Here is a 25,309-nt window from a genome sequence, read left to right as displayed (position 1 = left end):
TTTAAAGGTCCACAATCCTTATTAGGTGGGACCTGACTCGGGCTGGAGCAACCTCAGGATGCCTCGGGATGCATGCACCTTGCTACACAACGGTGAAGGACTGCAGATGGACAGAGTCTCTTTCTAAAGGACCCTGCAAAGCTGGACACTAGCAGGTTGCCAGCATTTTACAAAAGCCTTTTTTAAGTCTGGGGCTTTATTCTCAATGCAAAAGGCCAGCAAAACCCATTCTCTTCACTTGCTTCTGAAAAAACTGCTAATCCATGGAGTGTGGTTCGATATCACAAACAGCAACTTTTTTAACATGTTTTTTAATATAAAGGTCAAGAGAAGAAGGTAGACACATCCTGGCACAATGTGCTTAGACTAAACACAAGTGTAAAACCTGCATGGAGATCCCTGTATAAGCCAACATTAACCAAAAGGGCAGGAGACCTACAGTAGAGAGTTCTGCATGGGTCAGTTGCTGTAAATACTTAAATTTTTGTTTTAAATAATGAAGTTTGAACAGATTGCCCTTTTTGTTTAAACAGGGAAACTGTTTTTACACAATGTCTTAGATTAAAAGCACTATTTATGATTTTACAAAACCTGTTTAACTCTTTTAAGGAAACATTTTCAATGGAGACTTTTATCTTTGGTTTTAAGTAGAGATGAGCCGGATACTCGGCTAAAACGATACGGTACGGATAAAGCACTTGTGCCGAGTACGAGTATTATACGAGTAATACGAGTGAATATATGTGCTCGGATTGAATGAAAATCATCATTGGGTAGCTGATTGTGTCAGCGTTCTGTGATAGGCTCGTCACAGCGCCCATCCCCTACACACATACAGATCCCGCTCTGCTCACTTACAGTCACACACACAACAGTCACACACACAACAGCTCTCCCTCAGTCCCTCTCTCCCTCAGTCACTCGGGTTCGCGGCTCTTTTCCGTTAACGTTTAGGGTTTCTTCAGCTTTTTACTTCGTGTTGTACCGTTAATAATACATACTTACTAACCAGTAGAGTTCTGGTAAACGTGTGTTCGTTCAGACATGGTGCTTGCTTGGTCTTCTTTGATCTTTCTTTTTTAAACCTTCAGCTGTCTCTAACCAGTAACCAGACACTAAGTGTCTGACACGTTTTTGCTGTATTTCATAAAAAAATAAAGGTAGTAAGCTATTGTTATTAATATTACAAATTAATTAAGATACATACACACTAGAGATGAGCGAGTACAGCATTATCTGTATCTGTATCTGTTAACCATATGAATTATCTGTATCTGTATCGTGATCAAAACCATTGATCTAAAGCTCAATCCTGATGCTGTCCTGTAAATATTTTTCTAATCAACAATAAATATAACAATTTCTGATCAACCCATATCAATTGCATGCTTAAAATAACATACCGTTAAAGCCCCGCACATTTCGAGACAAGCCCGCCTACTTCCGGGTTAGGCCCCACCCACTCAGAGTACAGATACAGATACGAATAATTCATATGGTTAACAGATACAGATACAGATAATGCTGTACTCGTTCATCCCCAGTTTTAAGTATATAAATGTTATCTCTGTGAAGCGCAACACACTATGTAAAAGTCAGTTTGGAAAGTACGAATGACATATGACCTAGGCACTAACATAACTAAGCAGAACAATACAGTTAAACATATACGAATAGACAATCTAAGTAAAAGAATATAGCTTTATTCAATGAAAGTAAGATAATAAACAGCATTTTATAAAAAAAGAGAATGACCGGAAATTAGGGTAATAAATGTGAATAGAAAACCCAAATATGGAATCACAGTAAGGGGTGGAGAACCAAGGTTCGAAGATAAGGGGAACTGAAAAAAGGTGATATTGGAAAATATGGGGAATTTGCTAGATATAGAAATTAGAAAAAACAAAGGTATCGTGACACCAGGGTATAAATATTTAAATTCTCACATTTAGCTCCTAAACTTTGGAATAGTCTTCCTGACAGTGTTCGGGGCTCAGACACACTCTCCCATCTTTTTAGCAAAACCTACACATAACATATGTCTCACATCATAACCTTGTGCTCCAGAACATCTGATCACATGCACATTATCATCATGTGCTGTTATATCATGAACAGCAGCTACGCTAATTTCTCTCCACTCCTTCTCTTTCTCTCCCCATCCTGAGGCATCCTGAGGTTTGGCCAGCTCCAGTCACGTCCCACCTCATGAAGATTATGGACCTTTAAAGAAGTTGATGCCAAACTCACAAACATCCCGTACAATCTAGGGACGTACCAGTGCCAATTGGATCCCACTACATGTCTGGAGTTTTGACATTGGACCTCCTGGAGTGTTTAAAGGCTCTGGCATGGAGAAGGTGGTGTTTGATCTGTGATGATCACAAATGTTGATATTTTTTATGAATTGCTCAGTAGCTCCTAGTTTTATAACCATAAAGACTGTATAAGACTGCAGAAAGAACATTACTTATAATCACAAACTCCAGTGCTCATGTTCATTCTCTCTCCAGTGTTCTGTATTGTTAAAAGATTTATGATCAAACTCTTGATGTCACCCAAATGAGGATGAGGTTCCCCTTTTGAGTCTGGTTCCTCTCAAGGTTTCTTCCTCATAACATCTAAGGGAGTTTTTCCTGTTTTTCCCAAAACAGTCCTGAAAAGCAGAAGTAGCTCCTTCTGGCCAGGTTTTCACCTGTTTCAGAACCGGTTTAGAGCATCTGATTAACGGTCTGTATGCTGGCATTAACATAACAGAGCAGGGGTCTGAGTATCCGAGATGCATTCTGCAGGTTGCTAATAGCGCCGTAGAGTTCACTCAGTGCCTCCTTAGCATTAGCACTGGGAGGAATGTACACTCCGACAATGAAAACAGTGGTGAATTCCCGAGGTAAATAAAAAGGTCTGCATCTAACAGTCACAAACTCCACTAGCGATGATCAGTAGCGTGAAACTAGCACAGAGTTCTTACACCATTTCTTACACCATTTCGATATAAACACACCAGCCACCACCGCGAGTCTTACCGCACAGAGCTGCGTTTCTGTCAGCTCGAAACACGGTTAGCCCATCTAGCTGGATGGCGGCTTCCGGAACTCTGTCGCTGAGCCACGTCTCCATGAAAACAAAGACGCAACAGTCTCTAAACTCTCGCTGTGTGGTTCGCTGGAGTCGGATGTAGTCCAGTTTATTGTCCAGGGAGCAGACGTTAGAAAGAAGAATGGACGGGAGAGCCGGCCGGCTAGGGTTAGCATTTAGCCTAGCACGGACATCCGCCCGCTTGCTGCGCTTCCGACGTCCTCTCTCCCGGCTACCGGCACCAGGTGACACCGAGGGCTGGGGGCCTGGTCTTCGTGGCCGAGGTCGCAGCAAGCCGAGGTCACGAAGGTTATTAATAACTTCGTCATGCAGATTGTTGATTGCATGATTCCTGTAGCGTTGGTGAGTACCATAGACCTCGCCTTTGAGGTCGATTAAAATCATCACCCCCACATTATCACTTCTGGTTTCGGCCCTTGTAGATTCGGGCTCCTCAGGAAACTTCATCTCCCCAAAATGCCTAGAACGCCTCCAGCTGGCCCATGAGGGAGGGGCTTGGGAGCTCACCATACAGCTGATCTAGCGGAGGCTTTTAGGACATGTCTGTGTGAAATACTGTGCTCCAGTTGTTACCCTACAAGTAGGATTGTTCCATCAAGAGGAGATACGAATTTGGTCCAAGAAGACTCCACCACCAGCATTATTCTTGGGCCTCCCTGGCTCGCACGACACTACTCTAGGTTCTCCTCGATCCCATGTGACATAATCGAGTGGAGCCAGCAGTGCCAGAACCACTGTCTGCACGAACTCCCCCAACCACAACCAGTCCTAGTTTCCCTTGCCACAACACAAATCAAAAGTCCAGAGACCCACAAGGAAGTGGAGGTTCCCCCCGAGTATCGGCCCTTCCAGAAAGTGTTCAGCAAGCAACTGCCACTCGCCTACTCACTCATTGCCGATGGGATTGCGCAATTGACTTAATACCAGTTGCAAAACTGCCAAGGGTTGAATCTACCTGCTGTCTGTCCCAGAGGCCTATATTTGGGAAGACTTCATCACCCCATCCTCTTGTACAGCAGCTTCCAGCTACTTCTTTGTGGAGAAGGATGGTGGTCTCTGGCTGTCAAGATGGCCTTCATCACCCCCTCAGGGCACTACAAATACCGGGTCATGCCATATAGATTCTCCATTTCCCCAGCATTGTTCCAGATTTTTATGAACAAAGTGTACATTGATCGTATACATTGATAAAATAAGATAAACCTTTATTCGTCCCACAGTGGGGAAATTTCAATGTTACAGCAGCAAAGAAAAAGAAATGTGCAAATATATAAAAAAGGTAGAAACATAATAAGGTATATACAAGACAATGTATAAATACAAAAGAAGAAAAAGAGACCATGAGTAAGTATATAAGGACGAGTAAGTCCTTATATGCTTAGGGTTGTGAAAAGTGTTTGCCCCTTCCTGATTTCTTATTGTTTTGCATGTTTATCACACTTAAATTTTTCAGATTATCAAACTAATTTAAATATTAGTAAAAGATAATACAAATGAACACAACATGCAGGTTACAAATGAAGGTTATTTTTGAGGGAAAACAAAATTCAAAACTACATGCCCCTAGCTCCAAGCTAGCTAGCTAGCTAGATAGATAGATAGATAGATAGATAGATAGATAGATAGATAGATAGATAGATAGATAGATAGATAGATAGATAGATAGATTGATAGATTGATTGATTGATTTAACTTTATTGTAATTGCATAGTACAGGTACACAGCAACGAAATGCAGTTTGGCATCTACCAGAAGTGCAAAAAGTAGCAATCGTGCAAATAGTGCAGATAAATATGTAGCATATTTACAGCATGTGATATGTATGTAAGCATATGTACAGTGATTAAATATAAAGGCTATAACAGTGCAGAGACGTGTGGACATTATTAGATTATTTCCACACGGACAGTTAATGAGGTGATACCGGAGAAACTGCACCTCTTCAAGTCAAGAAGCTTTTATATATATAATCATAGACATTTTACAGATTTAAATGATGTTTTGTTTTTATCTCTACGATCAATAAGGACAGTAATTTATGTTCGTTTCGCCATTATGAGGGAAACACCCACAAAACGCCACCCAGAGGGTAAATTGTGTAAAACATGGCGGCTTTGATGTTTGATTTGAGACTTGACCCAGAAATAAAACAAAAGTTTACTGAATAAAAATATTTTTCGGTGGAGTTTATTTATTTATTTTATATCTAAGTAAAGAAGGGACGTCGTGAATAAGTGTATGTTTTAATTTCGCCTTTTTAAAAAATATTTATTTATTTATTTATTTATATTTTTTATAAAAATGGTAAAAACAGAGATGCGCGCTGAATTGAGCACGTTAATACAGTTTAGTGCCGTTTAAAATAATTTGAATTTTGACAGCCGAATATATATAATAATACAAAACTAATTAAAAATGTTGTTACCTAATGAATGTATCCAGGCTGAACATCCACATATAGAACACAAGTAGAAAAAAGATGATGATCATGAATGTGTCTGTTCTCAGTCATGTTTACATCACTGACTCCCTCTGTCTCATCCACGTTAACCCCAGACTTCTCACTGCCTTCTGCCCTGCTCATTCTTAGCTTCGTGAACTAGTGGTGAGTAAGAGTCAGGACTTTATACACCAGCGGATTGAAAAAGACGCGCAGTAACAGGAAATCGGTTGTTCGGCTGAAATCGGCGTGCAGTGAAAAGAAAAATTTGATCAATGGAAAAAAACAAATCAATGGATTAAAACTAAAGTAACGAGCTGGTTTTAAAAATGTAATAAGTAAAAAGTACAGATATTTGTGTAAAAGTAAAAAGTTGTCTGAAAAATAAATAGTGGAGTAAAGCACTGATACCAAAAAAATCTACTTAAGTACAGTAACGAAGTATTTGTACTCCATTACGTAAATTCTCTGCACAGGTTCTCTAAGATAGTTTTTCACACAGGAGCTAATGATATACACCTTTGACAGTCAGAGGTTACTAAGAGTAATATTATAGAGGTGTGTAAATTAGCAAAGGCAATGTCCGATGCAGTAACATCCCACCCGGGAAGGTGCTGCTCTCATTTCTTGTAGTATAGGTCATAGTCTCAGAACAGCACTAGTTAACAAGTGACTGTCTAGAGCCAAGGCCAGGGAGCAGACAGAGAGGCTAAACCGACTGCTAGCTGCACAGAGTTGTCACTCAGGATCCACCATATTGAGACTGTGTCTATCCCCCGAGCAAAACCAAAATATAAGAATTCTCAGAAAGTCTGTTTTAGTAACCTGATTAACATTAGATTAAATAGGACTGAACGCACAGCAGCACCTCTGATCTAAAAATAGGATTACTGAATATTAGAGCTCTCACATCAAAAGCGCTTACTATAAACGAAATTATTACCGACCAGGTGTTTAATATAATGTGTTTGACAGAAACATGGATTAAACCGAATGAATATGTAGAATTACAGTTTTTCACAACTGCTTTCAGTCATTTCTCAGATAAGAATTGAAGTTTGCAGATCTCCAAGTGCATTTCTCAAAACAACACGTACAAACTGCACAACATAGTGGATAACCGGAAAACACGCGTCACCTGCTCAAAATGCTTTGTCTATCGTGCAAAAGCGTGTTTGTTCATCAATTATTGTGTCACTTACATACAGAAAACAGGAAACTACACATAGGCTATTTACCAACAAATGAAAACCTGAAAAAGACAAAGTGGGAAAAACTATACATGTACAGAAGGCAAAGGTGAAATTATATGCCAGTTTTCCTATGCGTCATGTCGGTCCTCTTTGGCCAGGTTGAAGCCAGCATCATCCAAGTATATGAAGTTGTGAGGTGGTTCTCTTGATTCCATTTCCATTATGCGCTATATACCAGAAAAAACACAGTGTGCATAAACTACTGTATTTGTCTTCATTGTTTACAGCTACATCAAATGTAAAGATCTATGAAGTTCCAACAATATCAAATGTGTAGAAGTTACTCTTGCAGTATAGTGGCTACACAACATACCTGTACAAACTGGAGTTGTAGCTCTTTCACTCTGTCAGCATTTCTTTCAAAGGGTACATTGTACAGCTGCTTCATGGTGATTACATGTCTTTTCAAGACCCTGTCTATAGTTGAAATGCTCACAGATTGTATATTTTCAGAGATACTGTTGTCTTCAACAATAGCACTTTGTAGCTCCCTTAGTCTTATGGCATTGTTAGATATATCCATGTTGCAAATTGCTTCCTCCTGCTGAGGTGTGAAAAGGGGCCCTCTGCCACCCCTGCGAGGTTGTCTTGCAGTCCTACATGAGAAAATATATTGTAAATTATAGAAGTATAAGGATCATAGGATTTTGATTCATACAGTAAATAACTAAGAATACTGTATGCATGGAAAACCTAAGGTGTGTTACAGTATATGTAACAGTAAGTCTACAGTATTACTTTACTATACAGTACATTACATACATAAATGTTTGAATTATTGATGACACAGTTGCTCTTCCAACATTTGGCTGCACCCTTGGACCAGCCTCTTTCATTGTAAGGCCATAATTGATAACGTGATCCACCAGTGTGGCCCTGATTTCATCTGGAATCTCTGTGTATCTTTGGCAACTTTTACCCCTTGCTCTTCTGTGTCTCTGTACGCTTCCACCACGCAGTCTTAATCCTCCTCTTTTTCCTTCAGCTTCCATTATCAGAAAGGGGAACACTTGTGTTGTGCACTGTATATATATATATATATATATATATATATATATATATGTGACCCTGCCAAATCAGTCTTCATGAGTTGCACCTCTGAGCTATTTCACAGAACTGTTTGATCATTGGTTAGTCTAGAGTTGCACATGTTTCTCTTTGTTACGAAGGTGAAGACTCACCTGAGAGCAATTTGTCAATTATGGACATATTTCTTAGCAAACATGTCCTCACAATTTGTAGAAATCTGTACAGACATACAATTCTGAGAACATGTTCACTCATTTTGATAGAACTGTAAGAAAAAATGATGAGGACAACGAAGATCGTAATGAAGAAGTTTATAACAGCGTAGCAGTAAAAAATAAACGAAGCACTTTGGGTTCATCGGAGTCAGAATGAACCCAGAGCAAACTCTGCCCAGATAATTTATATTGTTCTTCCCTTTGAAGTATAGACTGGAGTTATCCTTTAAATGTAAATTAGATGTAGGACATGTGTGAGGAAACAAAAGGCTGGGGGATACCACTCTAGGGGCAGAGGTCATCAGGTGGTAATCACCGGTATTCACACCTTTGCTGGCACCGGCCCCCCAGCAGGTCAGGATGCATGGTCTCAGATACCTTTTGGTTAGAGATAGTCCTTGATGGCTTGCTGCCTCTCCCAGACTGATTCAATTAGGTCTCTGATTAAGGTTGGTACAACTGAAATTCTACATCAAACTTACAATCTGGCTTCTCAACACCTACTGCTGATACAGGATGAGACGTCTTTAAACTAGAATTACTACTGTAAAACTGTATCATCTTAGTAATAATATTGTATTCAGATAAATGTGTCACATGCATTGCTTTAGCAGAGTGGGTGAGGGGATCACACTTCTTAATCAAGGCAGATTTGACATCATTCTGAGTAATTTCAGGATTGCCACTGAAAGTTTTAAAGGCATCAAATAATCGCTCAGAAAATGCCACTGGGTGCTGGGTGCTGAATGTCAGCTATTTTATCCCAGTTAACTGACATCAGCCCTAGCACTTCAAGCAGTGCCTGTTTCCTCTTATTTGCTTATTCTTATTTGCTATAAACTTATTTGCAGTTCTGTCCATTACTTTCTTAGTTAAGGCTCCAGACAAGATGTCAGGCAAACAAAGGGTTCATTGGGGCTAAACCCTCTGACCAGAGTCGAAACCATTGGCTCCTCCCCTCCTTCATTAGCTCTCACAGTCGTAGTGACGTGAATTGGTGCTACTGGAAATCTAACTGTAAAGTAAACTCGGTTATACAATGCAACATCTACAAACCTTTAACTGGGATTTTCCTCAATTCTGCCATTCTTTATCAGAAACTGACAGGCAGCATTAGATTCCTCCAAATCATTAAACAAGGATTTAACAGATGATTTGAGCATACTGTTGTAAGTTTTCAGAAATGCGATCTCTTTCTGCATTCTGTCCTTTTCTTCTTTCCATATTGTTTCACTGACTTGGTAATTTTTTGTATAAACATCTCCGATACTGACTCTAGAATGAAGCTGCTTATATTTATGAAGCTGCTTATATTTATTTGTATGATACAGCTGCAAATAAGTATTTGAACATCTGTCTATCAGCTAGAATTCTGACCCTCAAAGACCTGTTAGTCTGCCTTTAAAATCTCCACCTCCACTACATTTATTATCCTAAATTAGATACACCTGTTTGAGGTCGTTAGCTGCATAAAGACACCTGTCCACCCCATACAATCAGTAAGAATCCAACTACTAACATGGCCAAGACCAAAGAGCTGTCCAAAGACACTAGAGACAAAATTGTACACCTGCACAAGGCTGGAAAGGGGCTACGGGGAAATTGCCAAGCAGCTTAATGAAAAAAGGTCCACTGTTGGAGCAATCATTAGAAAATGGAAGAAGCTAAACATGACTGTCAATCTCCCTCGGACTGGGGCTCCATGCAAGATCTCACCTCGTGGGGTCTCAATGATCCTAAGGAAGGTGAGAAATCAGCCCAGAACTACACGGGAGGAGCTGGTCAATGACCTGAAAAGAGCTGGGACCACCGTTTCCAAGGTTACTGTTGGTAATACACTAAGACGTCATTGTTTGAAATCATGCATGGCACGGAAGGTTCCCCTGCTTAAACCAGCACATGTCCAGGCATGTCTTAAGTTTGCCAATGATCATTTGGATGATCCAGAGGAGTCATGGGAGAAAGTCATGTGGTCAGATAAGACCAAAATATAACTTTTGGGTCATATTTCCACTAAACGTGTTTGGAGGAAGAAGAATGATGAGTACCATCCCAAGAACACCATCCCTACTGTGAAGCATGGGGGTGGTAGCATCATGCTTTGGGGTGTTTTTGCACATGGGACAGGCGACTGCACTGTATTAAGGAGAGGATGACCTGGGCCATGTATTGCGAGATTTTGGGGAACAACCTCCTTCCCTCAGTTAGAGCATTGAAGATGGGTCGAGGCTGGGTCTTCCAACATGACAATGACCCGAAGCACACAGCCAGGATAACCAAGGAGTGGCTCTGTAAGAAGCATATCAAGGTTCTGGCGTGGCCTAGCCAGTCTTCAGACCTAAACCCAATAGAGAATCTTTGGAGGGAGCTCAAACTCCGTGTTTCTTAGCGACAGGCCAGAAACCTGACTGATCTAGAGAAGATCTATGTGGAGGAGTGGGCCAAAATCCCTCCTGCAGTGTGTGCAAACCTGGTGAACAAAGGCTACTGTACCAAATATTAACATTGACTTTCTCAGGTGTTCAAATACTTATTTGCAGCTGTATCATACAAATAAATAGTTTAAAAATCATATATTGTGATTTCTGGATTTTTTTTTTTATATTATGTCTCTCACAGTGGACATGCACCTACGATGACAATTTCAGACCCCTCCATGATTTCTAAGTGGGAGAACTTGCAAAATAGCAGGGTGTTCAAATACTTATTTTCCTCACTATAATAACTTGCTGGAAAGTCCTCGCTCTTCAAAATACAAACGCTCCTCGTCGGAATCGCAATCTTCTTCGGATGAAAAGGTAAATTCTCTGGCATTGTTTTATGCCACTGTCCGGGGGGCGGGCATGTGTGTGTGTGTGTGTGTGTGTGTGTGTGTGTGTGTGTGAGACAACGTGTGAACTGTTTTACCTGTGAATAGCGGAGGGGCGTGTCCGCTCGCAGCTCATTATCAGATAATGACCTGAGGTGGAAAATCTGTGCCTCTACTTGGTTTCACATGATTTATATTCATTGGAAACATATGTATTTTATTTCACCGACTTATTCTAAAACTACAAGCTGTCTAAAGATATATTTTTTATTTCCGTGTGTCAGCTATTGGGCGAGTTTCAGCGCTTTTTGATGACATGTTTCTAAACGAAGATCACACAGACAAAGGCGACAGATGGCGCAGCCTGACTATTTTATTCATTTAAAAAAATACGTTTTCTTTATATAGTGAGCATACACAAATGAAAGTAGACCCTTTACAGATTTAAATTATGTATTACTTTGACATTTTTGATCAAATATGACCGAGCAGTTTAAGCTCTTTTTGCTGGCATCTAAAAAAAAAAAGCACGTTTGGGCGCCAGCGTCAATTCAGACTCCAGAGGGTTAATATAAATCCAAATGATTTTACAAGTAACCCTGTAGACAGCAGTGTAATTATAGCAGACAATCAATTACAAAGCTTCACTCCTATTCATGAGAGTGACTTAATTTCTTTAATCTCCTCATCAAAATCATCAACCTGCATTCTCGATCCCTTGCCTACAAGTTTCTTTAAACAGATAACTCCAAAAGTAATTGAACCTGTTTTAAAAGTAATAAACTCTTCCATTAGCACTGGTTATGTACCGAAATCCTTCAAACTGGCAGTTTTCCACCCCCTTATTAAGAAACCTGACCGTGACCCATGTCAGCTGTCCAACTACAGACCAATATCAAATCTCCCCTTTATATCCAAAATGTTAGAAAAGGTTGTAGCACAGCAGTTATGCTCACACCTACTTATGAATAACATTTTTAAAATTTATCAGTTTTCAGCCACATCATAGCACAGAGACGGCGCTAGTTAAGGTGGTAAATGACCTGTTATTGGCCTCTGATCAGGGTTTTGTCTCCTTACTTGTTTTGCTCGACCTTAGTGCAGCTTTTAAGACCACTGATCACACTATACTGCTTGCTAGACTTGGGAACGTTGTTGGAATAAAGGGAACAGCTCTCTCTTGGCTCAGGTCTTATTTGACTGATCGCTATCAGTTTGTTGATGTAAATGGTGAGTTCTCCACACTCTGAGGTAAAGTTTGGTGTTCCTCAGGATCTGTCTTAGGCCCTCTGCTTTTCTCTTTATATATGCTGCCTCTTGGTGAAATTATTCATAAACATGGGATTTGCTACCATTGCTGATGACACACAGCTGTATATTTCAGCAAAGCCAGATGAGAGAGATCAGCTTAACAATGTTGAGAAGTGTGTAAAGGACATTAGACAGTGGATGCTTGATAACTTTCTTCTGCTCAACTCAGATAAGACGGAAGTACTTTTACTAGGACCACATGCAGCTAGAAGTAAACTTTCCGATTACGTAGCATCTCTGGATGGTGTTTCTGTTTCATCATGTACGGCTGTCAAAGACCTTGGTGTTATTATTGACCCAAGTCTTTCCTTTGAGGCTCACGTGAATAATATCACCAAGATCGCCTTCTTTCACCTTAGAAATATTGCTAAAATTAGAAATATGATGTCGTTACAGGATGCAGAAAAATTAGTTCATGCTTTTGTTACTTCTAGATTAGACTACTGTAACGCTTTACTGTTTGGGTGTGCAAATAAGTGCATAAATAAGCTTCAGTTAGTTCAGAATGCAGCAGCAAGAGTCCTCACTAGATCTAGGAAATACGACCACATCACTCCTGTTTTAATCAGTCTACACTGGCTCCCAATTAAATCTTGCATTGATTATAAAATACTACTACTGACGTATAAAGCACTTAACGGTCTCGCACCGCAGTATCTGAGTGAACTTCTGTAAAAGTATGATCCTCCACGCCTACTTAGATCAAAAGGTGCTGGCTATCTGTTGGTTCCTCAAATAATGAAGACTACAGCAGGGGGCAGATCTTTCTCTTATAAAGCCCCACAGTTATGGAACAGCCTTCCAATCAGTGTTCGGGACTCGGACACAGTCTCAGTGTTCAAGTTGAGGTTGAAAACATTCAGTCAATTCAGTCAAGCCTTTAATCAGTAGATTTTTTTCTTAGGTAAAGGCTCAGATTTGAAGGGAACATGGATATTGAGTGTTTGGTGAACTGGGATATTTGTATGCTGTCGTCCCCTCACATTCACACGTTCACTCAGGCTTGTTGACGGTGGTGTGGTGGGTCGTCTCTTATCCCAGGGATCCCTCATGTCTGTATTACCTTCTGGTTCTCCCTTTTAGTTATGCATACAACAATAAGGACACTTAATAATCCATATCCTTCTCTTCCTGTCACCCTTTTCTCTCTCTCTCTCTCTCTCTCTCGGTCGAGTTAAACTTGCTCCTGAGGCTCCAGTGACCATTGTTCCTGCCCCTCTCCCCTCCGTGTATCTTCCCACTTCGTCCAGGCCTGCCTCTGGATAGTGTTCTCTTCGACTGGAGGCCACTCTGTGCAGCTTGGGACGGTTTCTCATCAACGCCTTGGGTGGTTCCATGAAATTACGGAGTAAGAACGGGCGCTTTGAGGATGGATTGGACTGTAGTTAATGTCAACAGTCTCCTACACTGACTCAGAACTACAGTTTGCTTCTGATCACCATCACTGTACCCCGCAACATTGTATATCCACTTCAAATGGACATTCGGTGCAACCCAGATGAGAATGGGTTCCCTCTTGAGTCTGGTTCCTCTAAAGGTTTCTTCCTTATGCCATCTCGAGTTTTTTCTTGCCACAGTTGCTCATCAGGGACAAACTTACTTACAAAGAACATATTTACTTTTAATCACCACATTATCTGTGTAAAGCTGCTTTTGGACAAATGTTCATTGTTAAAAGCGCTATACAAATAAAAATGAATTGAATTGAATTAAAGTAGACCAAAAGATCCCCAAAAGCTAGACATTATGCCAAGATCCAAAGAAATTCAGAAACACATGAGAAAGAAAGAAATTGAGATTAATCAGTCTGGAAAAGGTTAAAAAGCCATTTAATAAAGCTTTGGAACTCCAGCAAACCACAGTGAGAGCCATTATTTACAAATGGCAAAAACATGGAACAGTGGAGAACCTGACCAGGAGTGGCCGGCCGACCAAAATTACCCCAAGAGCACAGCAACAACTTATCCAAGGGGTCACAAAAGACCCCACAACAACATCCAAAGGCCATGCAGGCCTTACTTGCCTCAGTTATGGTCTGTGTTCATGACTCCACCATAAGAAAGAGACTGGGCAAAAATGGTTTGCATGGCAAAGTTCCAAGACGAAAACCGTTGCTGAGCATAAAGGCTCGTCTCAGTTTTGCCAGAAAACATCTTGATATCCCCAAGACTTTTGGGAAAATACTCTGTGGACTGACGAGACAAAAGGACTTTTTGGAAGTTTTTTGGAGGTTCCATTACATCTGGTGTGAATGTAACACCGCATTTTAGAAAAAGAACATTATACCAACAGTAAAATATGGTGGTGTTAGTGTGATGGTCTGGAGCTGTTTTGCTGCTTCAGGACCTGGAAGACTTGCTGTGATTAAATAGAAAAATGAATTTTGCTGTATGCCAAAAAATCCTGAAGGAGAATATCCGGTCATCTGTTTGTGACCTTAAGCTGAACTGAACTTGGGTTCTGCAGCAGGACAATGATCCAAAACACACCAGCAAGTCCACCTCTGAATGACAGAAGAAAAACAAAGTGAAGACTTTGGAGTGGCCTAGTCAAAGTCTGACCTGAATCCTATTGAGATGCTATGGCATGACCTTAAAAACGCGGTTCATGCTGGAAAACCCTCCAATGTGGCTGAATTACAACAATTCTGCATAGATGAGTGAACCAAAATTCCTCCATTGTGATGGTACAGTTTAATTCAAATAAATAAATTGTTATTTGTATAGTGCTTTTAACAATGAACATTGTGTCAAAGCAGCTTTACACAGATAATGTGGTGATAGAAATTAATAAGATGTTCTTTATAAGTTAAGTTTGTTCTTGATAAGCAAGCCAGTGGCGACTGTGGCAAGAGGAGGAGACAGACTCTCCTTATACTCTGATCTCGCTACTGGTGGCCCGGTATGATCGGAGACATTACTAGGTACACATCCTACGCTGCTCTGTCTGTGCCATTTCAAAGAAACCTCGCCACTTACCAGTGGGAAACCTGGTTCCCCTACCGGTCCCACAACAACCTTGGTCCCATCTAGGAACTGATTGCGTCACTGATCTGTAAACTCTGATGGTAACACCTGCATCCTGGTAGCCGTAGATCCAAAGCCTGCAGATTGGTTCCACTTCGAGGTCTGTTTTCAACTCTAAAAAACAGCTGAGTCACTTTTCCAACACGTTTCGTAATTATGACCTCCCGGAAGAAATATTGTCAGACCGAGGTCCTCAGTTCACTTCCCAGGTTTGGAAAGCATTCTTTAACCTGTTAGCCTTCGACACAGATTTTGGGACTCACAGCTGAAATGCCCTACCTAACTTTAAATGTTAACAGTTCCTGATAAAAGTGGGCTTCTGTTAGATTTTTATCATGCCCAAACGAAACTTAATTCTTGTAGAGGTTTTCCATATGACCTGCTATGCCCGTGGTGCCTTTCTGATATCAGGGAAGAAGAAATACACAGCACACAGAATGCATGTTCTTCTTCTTCTGTTTATTGCAGGTAGCAGAACGTATATATACACATATAGAGAAAAGGCTGTCCTAAACTTGTTTCCTGTTTAGACAAGAGGATATACTAGCCGGAGATGTGTGAGCCCAGATAAAACTCCCTGTTTACCTTACAGACTAACATCGTAAATATTCTATAGACACTGAAAAGACAAAGGGATGTGTGTGAAATAGTGTGAAAACCATCTCAACACTAACAGCTTCATACACAATTTAAATATCTCTAAAAAGAAAACACTTTTAGCTTTACTGTCCATTATTCACTGTTAATATTGTTTAAAAAAATAAGTTATAGATGATTAAGTACTGTAGAAAAAAGATTCCTTAAATATTTTTTTTTCCTTCATATATAAATACATGAAATTTGTCCTATAGCAATCCAGAAAAGTACTGGCCACATGTCTCCTGAGTTAATATTTTAAATGAAGATATCATAAAAAAAATGAGATTCCTACAAACATTTATATAAGACTGTGTCTGAGCTTTTTCTTCCTCCCCCTGTTTGAGAGACACCTGCTAAACTCAGGTGTTCATTCATACTCTATTCATACAGTCTGCATATTAATGAATGGCTGACCATTAAAGGCTTTTGTTCTACATGTTTGGGGCTATTGATATTGATTTGGCATTCATATTGATGGCCAGGTAGCCAGACAAGCTATTGTTTTACAGTCATGGCCATTCATATTGATGTCTGGCCATAACAATCTCAACAATACACACACACACAAACACACAAACGTACTTTTCAAGAATTTCTCTTATAAAAACAGACAATTAAACCAATAAAATCGTATAAAGCTATAAGGGAAGATTTATTGTAACTTACAGATGTAGCTCTCCATGTCTCTGTTGTTACTCTGCCCCCAAAAATATTTTCCACATCGCTGCTTTTTGTGCAAATTTCAGATAAAACAACTTTTTTGATTGTCCATTTTTTTTTCATTGTTTTCTATTTTTTTGTAAACAAAGTCCAGTTAGCATGAGCTATAAACAGCTGTTTATGTTGCCTGAGAGCTGCATCACTTCCTGGTTCGTCACTGCTTCTTCGCTGCTGCAGCCAGTAAAAAGTAATAAAACCAAGCCTCACACACGTGGAGAATAAAATCCTCCCATATATCGTTAGAATCCTGCACTTATTGGCTACATTGTCCATCAGTCATTTTGTTTCCATAATGCTACTGGCTGGAAATAAAAGGTTTGAAATGAGAGGCGGCGCATAAAAAAACATGGCGACACCTGCAGAGAGAGAGAGAGAGGAGACTCCACCCAAGATTTATACTCTTTTACTTTTTTATTATCATTTTTTTTTACTTTTTTGTGGTCTCAACCGTTTTGTAACACTATATTCTACCAGCCATATTTGTTTTTTGTCACCAAGATGTCGTTTTTTATGTGAAGGTTATTCAGAAATATATAAACACAAACACCAGCCGAAGTTCTGTGATGTAAACAAAGGAATAAACATCTAAATTACAACACTATTGTTTATTTGGAGCAGAAATGCTTTACGGCATGTTGTTCACTGGACCCTTATCTTTCCGGGATTAGCAGCAGTGGATGTGTTTGTGACTCGTTATTACAATAATTATGTAAGTAGTGCGTTTTTTTATGCATGTTGTTGTGTACTGCTCACACATTCAGCAAATACGTTCATTATACGTTTTCCATTGAAAAACAGTGATCTGAAATCGCTGCTTGAGACTTAGAGCTTTAAAATGATGTATAGTTAGTCCTGGTTACTCTTCTCCCTATTTATTTAATCTATTGCTAAACATTAACACCTGAAAACAATTGGCTATTAGTTGCGCTCACGCAACCACGAAGCCTAAGAGGTTAAGCTACTCAGCATCACTGTTAACTTATCCTCTGGTATTCATCCACATAATAATGACCAGACAGAGCTCGCGGTGGTGGCCTATGTGTTTATATCAACACGGAATGGTGCAAGTACTCTATGCTTGTCTCACGCGATTGCTCATCGCTAGTGGAGTTTGTGACTGTTAGATGCAGACCATTTTATTTACCATGGGAATTCACCACTGTTTCCATTGTCATAATGTACATTTCTCCCAGCGCTAAGGCTAAGGAGGCACTGTGTGAACTCTACAGCGCTAATAGCGACCTGCAGAATGCTCACCCCAACAGTTTGTTTATTATCGCCGGAGATTTCAACCATGCGAATCTCAGGACTGTGCTCCCTAAACTACATCAGCATGTGGACTTTGCAACAAGAGGAGCAAACACACTGGATCTTGTTTACACAAAAATCCCCGGCGCGCATCATGCCGAGCCCCGTCCCCATCTCGGCTACTCACATCACATCTCTGTTATGGTAATTCCAGCATACAAACTGCTCGTCAAACGATCTAAAACGGTTCTGAAACAGATGAAAACTCTCTTCAAGACTGTTTTGAGTGCACTGACTGGGACATGTTTAGGAAGGCTGCAACCAACGGCGATTCCATCAACTTGGAGGAACACAAGTCAACAGTAACCAGCTACATCAGTTACATCGGCGTTGATGCCGTGACCATCTCCAAGACCATCACTACACGCCCCAACCAGAAGCCGTGGATGACTGCAACAGTGTGTGCGCTGCTGAAACAAAAAGACTCTGCCTTCAGAATAGGGGACAAGACAGCCTTAAGAACGGCAAGGGTCTCCAAACTGTCCCATGACATCAGAGAGGCAAAGCGCACACATGCAAAGAAATCCATGACCACTTCCAGGACATTGGAGACACCCATCACAAACTACAAGACATCACCTTCTTCTGACCATGACACCTCCCTCTCCGATGCGCTGAACGACTTTTATGCCCGATTTGAGGTACAGAACAACGTGAAGGTGAGGAAGACCACCCCTCCTCCCAGTGACCAGGTGCTCTGTCTAACCACTATATGCATAGTTAACCCCCGGAAGTCTGCTGGACCAGACAACATTCCTGGCAGAGTGCTCAGGGAATGTGCAGAACAGCTAGCGGATGTCTTTACAGACATCTTCAACATTTCCCTGACTAGCAACGTTGTTCCTACATGCCTCAAGACAACAACCACTGTTCCCTTGCCGAAGAAGTGTACTCTCTCCTGCATAAATGAGAATTGTCCCATCGCGCTTACACCCGTGATGAAGTTCTTCGAGAGGCTTGTCAAGAGGCACAACCACACTGAGCACTGGGGCCCCTCAGGGCTGTTTGCTCAGCCCACTGCTGTTCACTCTGCTGACTCACAACTGTGTAGCAATACACAGCTTGAACCATAACGTCAAGTTTGCTGATGACATGACTGTGGTGGGTCTAATCAGCAAGAATAACGAGTCAGCATACAGAGAGGAGGTGCAACAGTTAACAGCCTGGTGTGAAACAAACAACCTGTTTCAGGAGAGCACAGAGTGGCCATTCTCCACTGTTCATTGATGGATCCTCAGTGGAGATAGTCAAGAGCACCAAATTCCTTGGTGTTCATCTGGCAGATAATCTCACCTGGTCACTCAAAACCAGCTCCATCGCCAAGAAAGTCCAGCAGCGTCTCTACTTCCTGAGAAGGCTGAGGAAAGCTCAAGCTATTTCCCGCAAGCCATCAGGATACTCAATACACACAGAACTGAAATGGAACAGAACTCTTTCTCACACACACACACACACACACACACACACAATCATTTCAATTCATATTTATTTGTATAGCGCTTTTAACAATAACATTGTCTCAAAGCAGCTTTACACAGATAATGTGGTGATTAAAAGTGAATATGTTCTTTATAGTAGTAAGTTTGTCCCTGATGAACAAGCCAGTGCCGACTGTGGCAAGGCAAAACTCCCCGAGATGGCATAAGGAAGAAACCTTGAGAGGAACCAGACTCAAGAGGGAACCCATCATCATCTGGGTTGCAACGAATGTTCATTTATAGCAGATATACAATGTTGCGAGGTACAGTGATGGTGATCAGAAGCGAAATGTAGTCCTGAGTCAGTGTAGCAGTCGTGTCAATGTAGCAGTCTGTAGCACTCACTCAAATGTGTTACCGAACTGTACAACCTGAACTGAACACACTCATCACTCATCTCAATCCATTCCATCATCATTTATTTATTATTATTTATACTTGACTGTATTGCACTGTTTACCTGCTGTTTTTTGCACCCCTTGACTGCTGCTACTGCTGGTTTTGGCACTGCATTATGTTTTGTTTATATTTACTTCGTTATAGTTTTTATAGTTCTCCTCGCACAGTACTGTATAATCAGGGTATACAGTAGGTTTACTGGTCGGCACTATCTTGGGTTATGTGTTTTGTTTTGTCTGTCTGTACTGTTTTTCGTCTGCACTGTTTGCACTCGAAGCACTCTATGTAGCTTTATGTTGTTTAGTATAGCACCAGGGTTCTGGAGGAATGTTGTCTCGTTTTTACTGCGTACTGTGTACCACTGTGTATAGTAGAAATGACAATAAAATCCTCTTGACTTGACTGCAAGGTGCCCAGGTCCAGTTGAGGTAAAACAAGCCGAAATCATCACCCTTTCACCACTGTGCTTCACAGTTGTTATGAGGTTTTTGTGAAAATATGCTGTTTGCGCTTTATTTCATAGGTGGCATTGTGCATTATGGCAAAACATCATTAGCTTTTAGCTAACTGAAACCTGTAGCTTTTAAGATGGAATTTTTACAATTTCTCCCTTAACATTTTGCAGTTTGACCTTGGGTTGAATTTCCTGGGATATTCATTCCTGGGAAGATTAGCAACTGTCTTGAAATTTTTCCAATTGTGAATAACCTCCCTTAGAATGATGTACCATATTGTTTGAAAATGCCTTTTAAAATTTTCTAGAGCAGCAGCTTTTACTTCTCTAATGTCAATGCTGAAATTCACACTTTTTTTTTTTATTTTGGCCCGATTTTGTAATAAATAATGACGTGCATATCATGTCTTGTTCATCTAAGGTTTCATTATATATTTTATATTTATATAATGTTTGTGAATGAAATTTTCAGGTATCCTAATCCAAATGATGCCACACTGTCATGCGGTAACGGAGGCGGAAGCCAAACTCAAACACAAACAAGGCGGAGCCAACACAAATACCTGCTGCAAAAGGGGTAAATCCAGTGATGCGCTCACAGCGCGGCCCACAACAGTTCAAAGTCTGCGGAAAACCCCAAATAACCGAGTCCGGGAAAAGAGGAAGGTATAATCCCAGGTGCGTGTGGAAAGAGACGCAGCCCACTAGGTCCGGAGTGGGCAGGAATGACCCTAACGGAGGAATCCGGGAAAAAAAGGAAGCGATGCGGTCCGCAAAGTCCGAGTCGGAACGCGAGTCGGGAAAGTTAAATCCAAAGCGCATGGAAAGCGGCACAGTCCACGCGCAGTGAGAGAGCGAGTGTCCGAGGTAAACGGTGTGTGGAGCGGGAAGGCATACGTAAGCACACAGTAAAACGTGCGCGAGTGTGTGTGCAGTGAGTGTTCTTATAGGCGGTGAGATTAGTGTGTAGATGAAAGTCAGGTGTGTATTGTTAGTGCGAAGGAGAGAAGCTCCTTGTGGGCGGGGCGCGCACGCGAGAAGGAGCAGGGCATTCTCCGAAGCACCGAGGTTGACAGCCGCCGAAGGGGGCGTGGCAGGGGGGATTCCTGACACACACTGAATGTTTTTCAGAATGGTTTATCCACAATTGCACAATTCTCCTTCGAGATGTTATCTTTTGGTGTAGAGCAGTCCAGAGTTTTCCTTCACTGCAGCGTTCACCTTTGCCTGCTAGAAAATAACGATTGTGCAGTGGTGAGTTAATACATTTCTGAACTAGAGGATGATGAATAGGCAACTTGCATGTAACATAAGCCTTCAGTGAGAGGATCTAATGAGATCAGCACCACTCAAACCTCACACGCGCACACACACACACACACACACATTCATACTTTCCACATTTTCCATACTTTTTTAATAGGATATTGAGAGGGGTGCTAATACTAAGTACAAAGTATATATGGTTGGCAAAGCTGACTGGAAGCACTTGATTTTAAATGATAGTGATCCCAAAAAGCAGGAGACATTAAACATTGCCTGATGCAGGAACAAAATAACAAGTTAGCTTAAAGCCAGTCAATGAAATGATTAGCTCATTACAGTGTAAAATAAACAAAACTATTTGTGAACATAAATAAATAAATAAATAAATAAATAAATAAATAAATAAATAAATAAATAAATAAAATCTTTTTTTGGTGTGTGTGTTTTGTACAGGATTGATCCGCTGGAAATTCCCAACATGCAGTCAGATCTGTGGACAACCATAATAATACCTCCATCTTCATTGGTCCGTTTAATCTGGCACAACTAAAAACAGAGGTAAAAAAAGAAAAAGGCACCAGGTTTTTAGCAATTTAGTTGTAGAGCTCTAACGTCAGTGACCACCGTGTTGCAGTTTTTATCTACAGAACATTGTCAGATCACTGACCTTCATTTATATTTTTCTGCTGTCTAACACACAGGGTTTTATTTTTACTTTATAGACTTTTAGCCCCAAAAGGAATAAAAACGTTCCTTTCCTGGATTTCCTGAGCATTGGAACCGTTCTCTAAAAGCAAGCATTAAGAGCAACGATTTACTGCTTTTATTTTTTCTGTTAATGAATTTCTGACTTCTGAATCATGAAGTATCTTTATAATCATTATTCAAACCATATATCTGTATTTATGATTATATTTATTCCTATTATTAAATGTGGGAGTTTGAGGTTAATGAAATGTGGGGATTAATCAGAATTTATGATGAATTCATTCATTCATTTAATGAATGCTTCTAAAGTCAGATAAAGTAAGAAATATATTTTATTCTGGGGTATGAATGAGTTTTGGTACTTTGGCCTCATGATTCGATGGAAAAAAAAATTTCATGTCTGCATTCTTCTACAGTTTCAATAAATTTCTCTCTTTAAAGTCAGTCATTGTAGCATTGTTTCCTGCTTCCTTTTTTAAATAGTATCACTAATAAATCTTCTTTCCTGATACACACTGTGTGAAAACGTGAGAGAGGCAGGACATTCAGGGTCTTTTCACATATAGTTTGTTTTAAAAGAACCAAACCCAGTTCACTTAAAGTGAACCAGAAAGTGATCTAAGCAAATGTGAACTCAGTCCCTTTCGTGTTCACAATAAAAAAGACTCAAAAGAGAACCCAGTTCTCTTTTTGGTCCTTTTCAGTATTGAAGTGATCTCAGACCCTTTCGTGTTCACACCTCAACCTCATAAGAACTCAGAACCCAGAATTGTGTGAAATTTTATCACGTGTGTTTATGTACTTCTGTCGTAGTTTTTTCACTTGTACGTGACATTGTGGTGCTGTTCTGTTGTAGCCCCTTTCCTTCAGTTTTTGAGAAAACAGAAGAAATACTTTTATGTTTTTATGTATTGTGAATAGTTGGCGTTTAATGCCATCCTCTTTACAAATATTAATAAGTGCACAGCTCTCTTCATAAGACCACACGACTCCGCGACCTGTCGTTTTGTGTTTCAGCAGGGACGGAACACGGCTGCAGGTATGGCAAGCCTCCAGGGACATTTGGCGAAACGAAATGCAAAGCGGACCGGGACCACATTGCTTTCACATGTCACAAACAAATCGAACCACAAACGGACCCACAAACGAACCGTACTCAGACCACCTCCGGAGGTGGTCTGAGTACGGTTCGCTTCTGGGTCCTTTTAAGGGGTCTGAGATCACTTGGTTTGTTCACATATACACACTGAACCGCTCCGAGAGCGTTTGGAGGGCTCAAACGAACTAGGTGTGAAAACACCCTCAGAGAAAGAGACAGGGCAATAAGACTTTATTATTGTTGTTTTCAACAATGTTGTTTTAGAACATTGTGAAGAACATTTGGAACATGTAGAATATTTGTTCTCCAAAATGTCTGCATGTAATACAATTTGCTTAATTTAATGATGATCTTCAGAGATGAGTGTGAAATGAGTCACAGCAGTTCTGATGAGGAAACTTTAGTGTCATAAGAGAAACATACATGCAAAAAAACATGCCTGGTTCAAATATAAAACTTATGATTTTTTATAGTCTTTTATAATATTTGTACTTTTTGCTCAACTACTTTTTAGCCTGTTCAGTACTGTGGAAGGAAGGCTGTGAATCTGTGTTATTCACAAAAAAACCTGTGTGAGTGCAGGGTTATGTCGCAACAATCAGGAGACACACGTCTTTATACTGACTGATCTTTACTTTTAATAGAATGTCAGGCGTGGATCCTGTTTGGGTGGAATGAACATTTGTGACCACACCTTGTACTTCTAAAATGTGTAATGTAAACAGAAAGCAAAATGTGATGCAGCAATGATTTCAGTGTGACTAATAACATTCAACACGTCATCAGGGATTATTTTAATTTTATGTGAATTATGTATGACACAGAAAAGACAAACTTACATAATCAAACAGTGCCCCTGGAGCACAGAGGGTTAAGGGCCTTGTTCAAGGGCCTTAAGAGTGGCAGCTGTGATTACCATGATTTGAACCCCTGACTTTCTTACTAACACCCTTGTGGCTGAATGAGCACAAATCTCCACAACATCTAGTGGAACATTACAGAAGAGTGGAGAATTTTCTAATAGCAAATAGGGAAATAGTTGTTCAAAAAGAGCATACCATTCAGCTAGACAGTTCTCCATAAAAGTTTGCTCATTTAGTATCTCAAGCTGCTAATGGCTAATTTGACTATGCTCACCCAGTAAACAAATTTTTTTTTATTAATTATTATTTTTTTTTTTTTTAGAAATGTTTATGCTTATTAAAATATTACCATTCACTGTAAATGCAATTTGAAGATGAATAAATTCTATACTGAATATGAAATTCCTCCTCTTTCTTCCGGTCAAGCTTTCCTCACCACTGTCCCCCTGACTCGCCATGGAGTTAGGAGGAATAATATTCTGCTGTTGGGTGTTAATCAGAGCTTCATTCCTGAAGTTTAATATGAATAATTAAATATAACTCTAAAAACGAAAGCATTTAATCTCTACAGAGAAATGAAAGAACATTTCTTTTAATTCCTGCATGTCACCTGAAAGTTTTTTCTTTATTTACTTGTTTTGAACAGAGATTTTAAAAGGGTTTTTAAAAGCTAATTTCATATTATATCTCAAATATGCAACCAAAGTTGTTATTTTAGTGGCTTCAGGGCAGAGCTTTCATAAAGTTCAATCATAAAGTTCATCTCACACAATCTTTAATTCCAATGATAGAGTTCAGATTTTCTGCTTTAGTGTGTAAGATCATACTGGATTAAATACATAATTAGGCACTGTACATCTCAGAAAAGACAAAATATTTCTTCTTAAAGGTATGTTGAGACAAGCAGGTAGCAAGTGTGAGACAAGCATTCATTTTCCACATGTGGATACATGTGTCACAGTGTTTTCAATATGACTAACAACAGTGTATCATGTCTTTTTAAATATTTTTTCTTAATTTTATGTGGATTTAGTATTACACAGTAAAGCAAGAAATTCAAGAAAACATCTCAACAGAAAAAAAAAAAAAAAAATATATATATATATATATATATATATATATATATATTCACAAAAGTCACTTTATACTATTAATTACTGATTTGGCAACGGTACCAGGAAGTTAAAGTTTGA

General features: G+C 40.0%; 2 long non-coding RNA genes across 2 annotated transcripts; one reads left to right on the top strand and one right to left on the bottom strand.

Annotated features, from left to right (window-relative positions):
* Positions 1-6,464: 6,464 nt before the first annotated feature.
* Positions 6,465-20,817, bottom strand: LOC124376336. Its single transcript, XR_006923829.1, has 3 exons — positions 20,744-20,817; positions 7,106-7,388; positions 6,465-6,959 (listed from the first exon to the last, which is right to left on the bottom strand). It is a non-coding gene; the product is annotated as an uncharacterized LOC124376336 (long non-coding RNA).
* Positions 20,028-22,598, top strand: LOC124376335. Its single transcript, XR_006923828.1, has 3 exons — positions 20,028-21,047; positions 21,900-22,004; positions 22,169-22,598. It is a non-coding gene; the product is annotated as an uncharacterized LOC124376335 (long non-coding RNA).
* The last annotated feature ends 2,711 nt before the right edge of the window (positions 22,599-25,309 follow it).

Source organism: Silurus meridionalis, chromosome 22, assembly GCF_014805685.1.
Source record: "Silurus meridionalis isolate SWU-2019-XX chromosome 22, ASM1480568v1, whole genome shotgun sequence".
Taxonomy (NCBI): domain Eukaryota; kingdom Metazoa; phylum Chordata; class Actinopteri; order Siluriformes; family Siluridae; genus Silurus; species Silurus meridionalis.
Note: the sequence above shows the minus strand (reverse complement) of the source record. Positions and strands in the feature narration are given on the sequence as shown.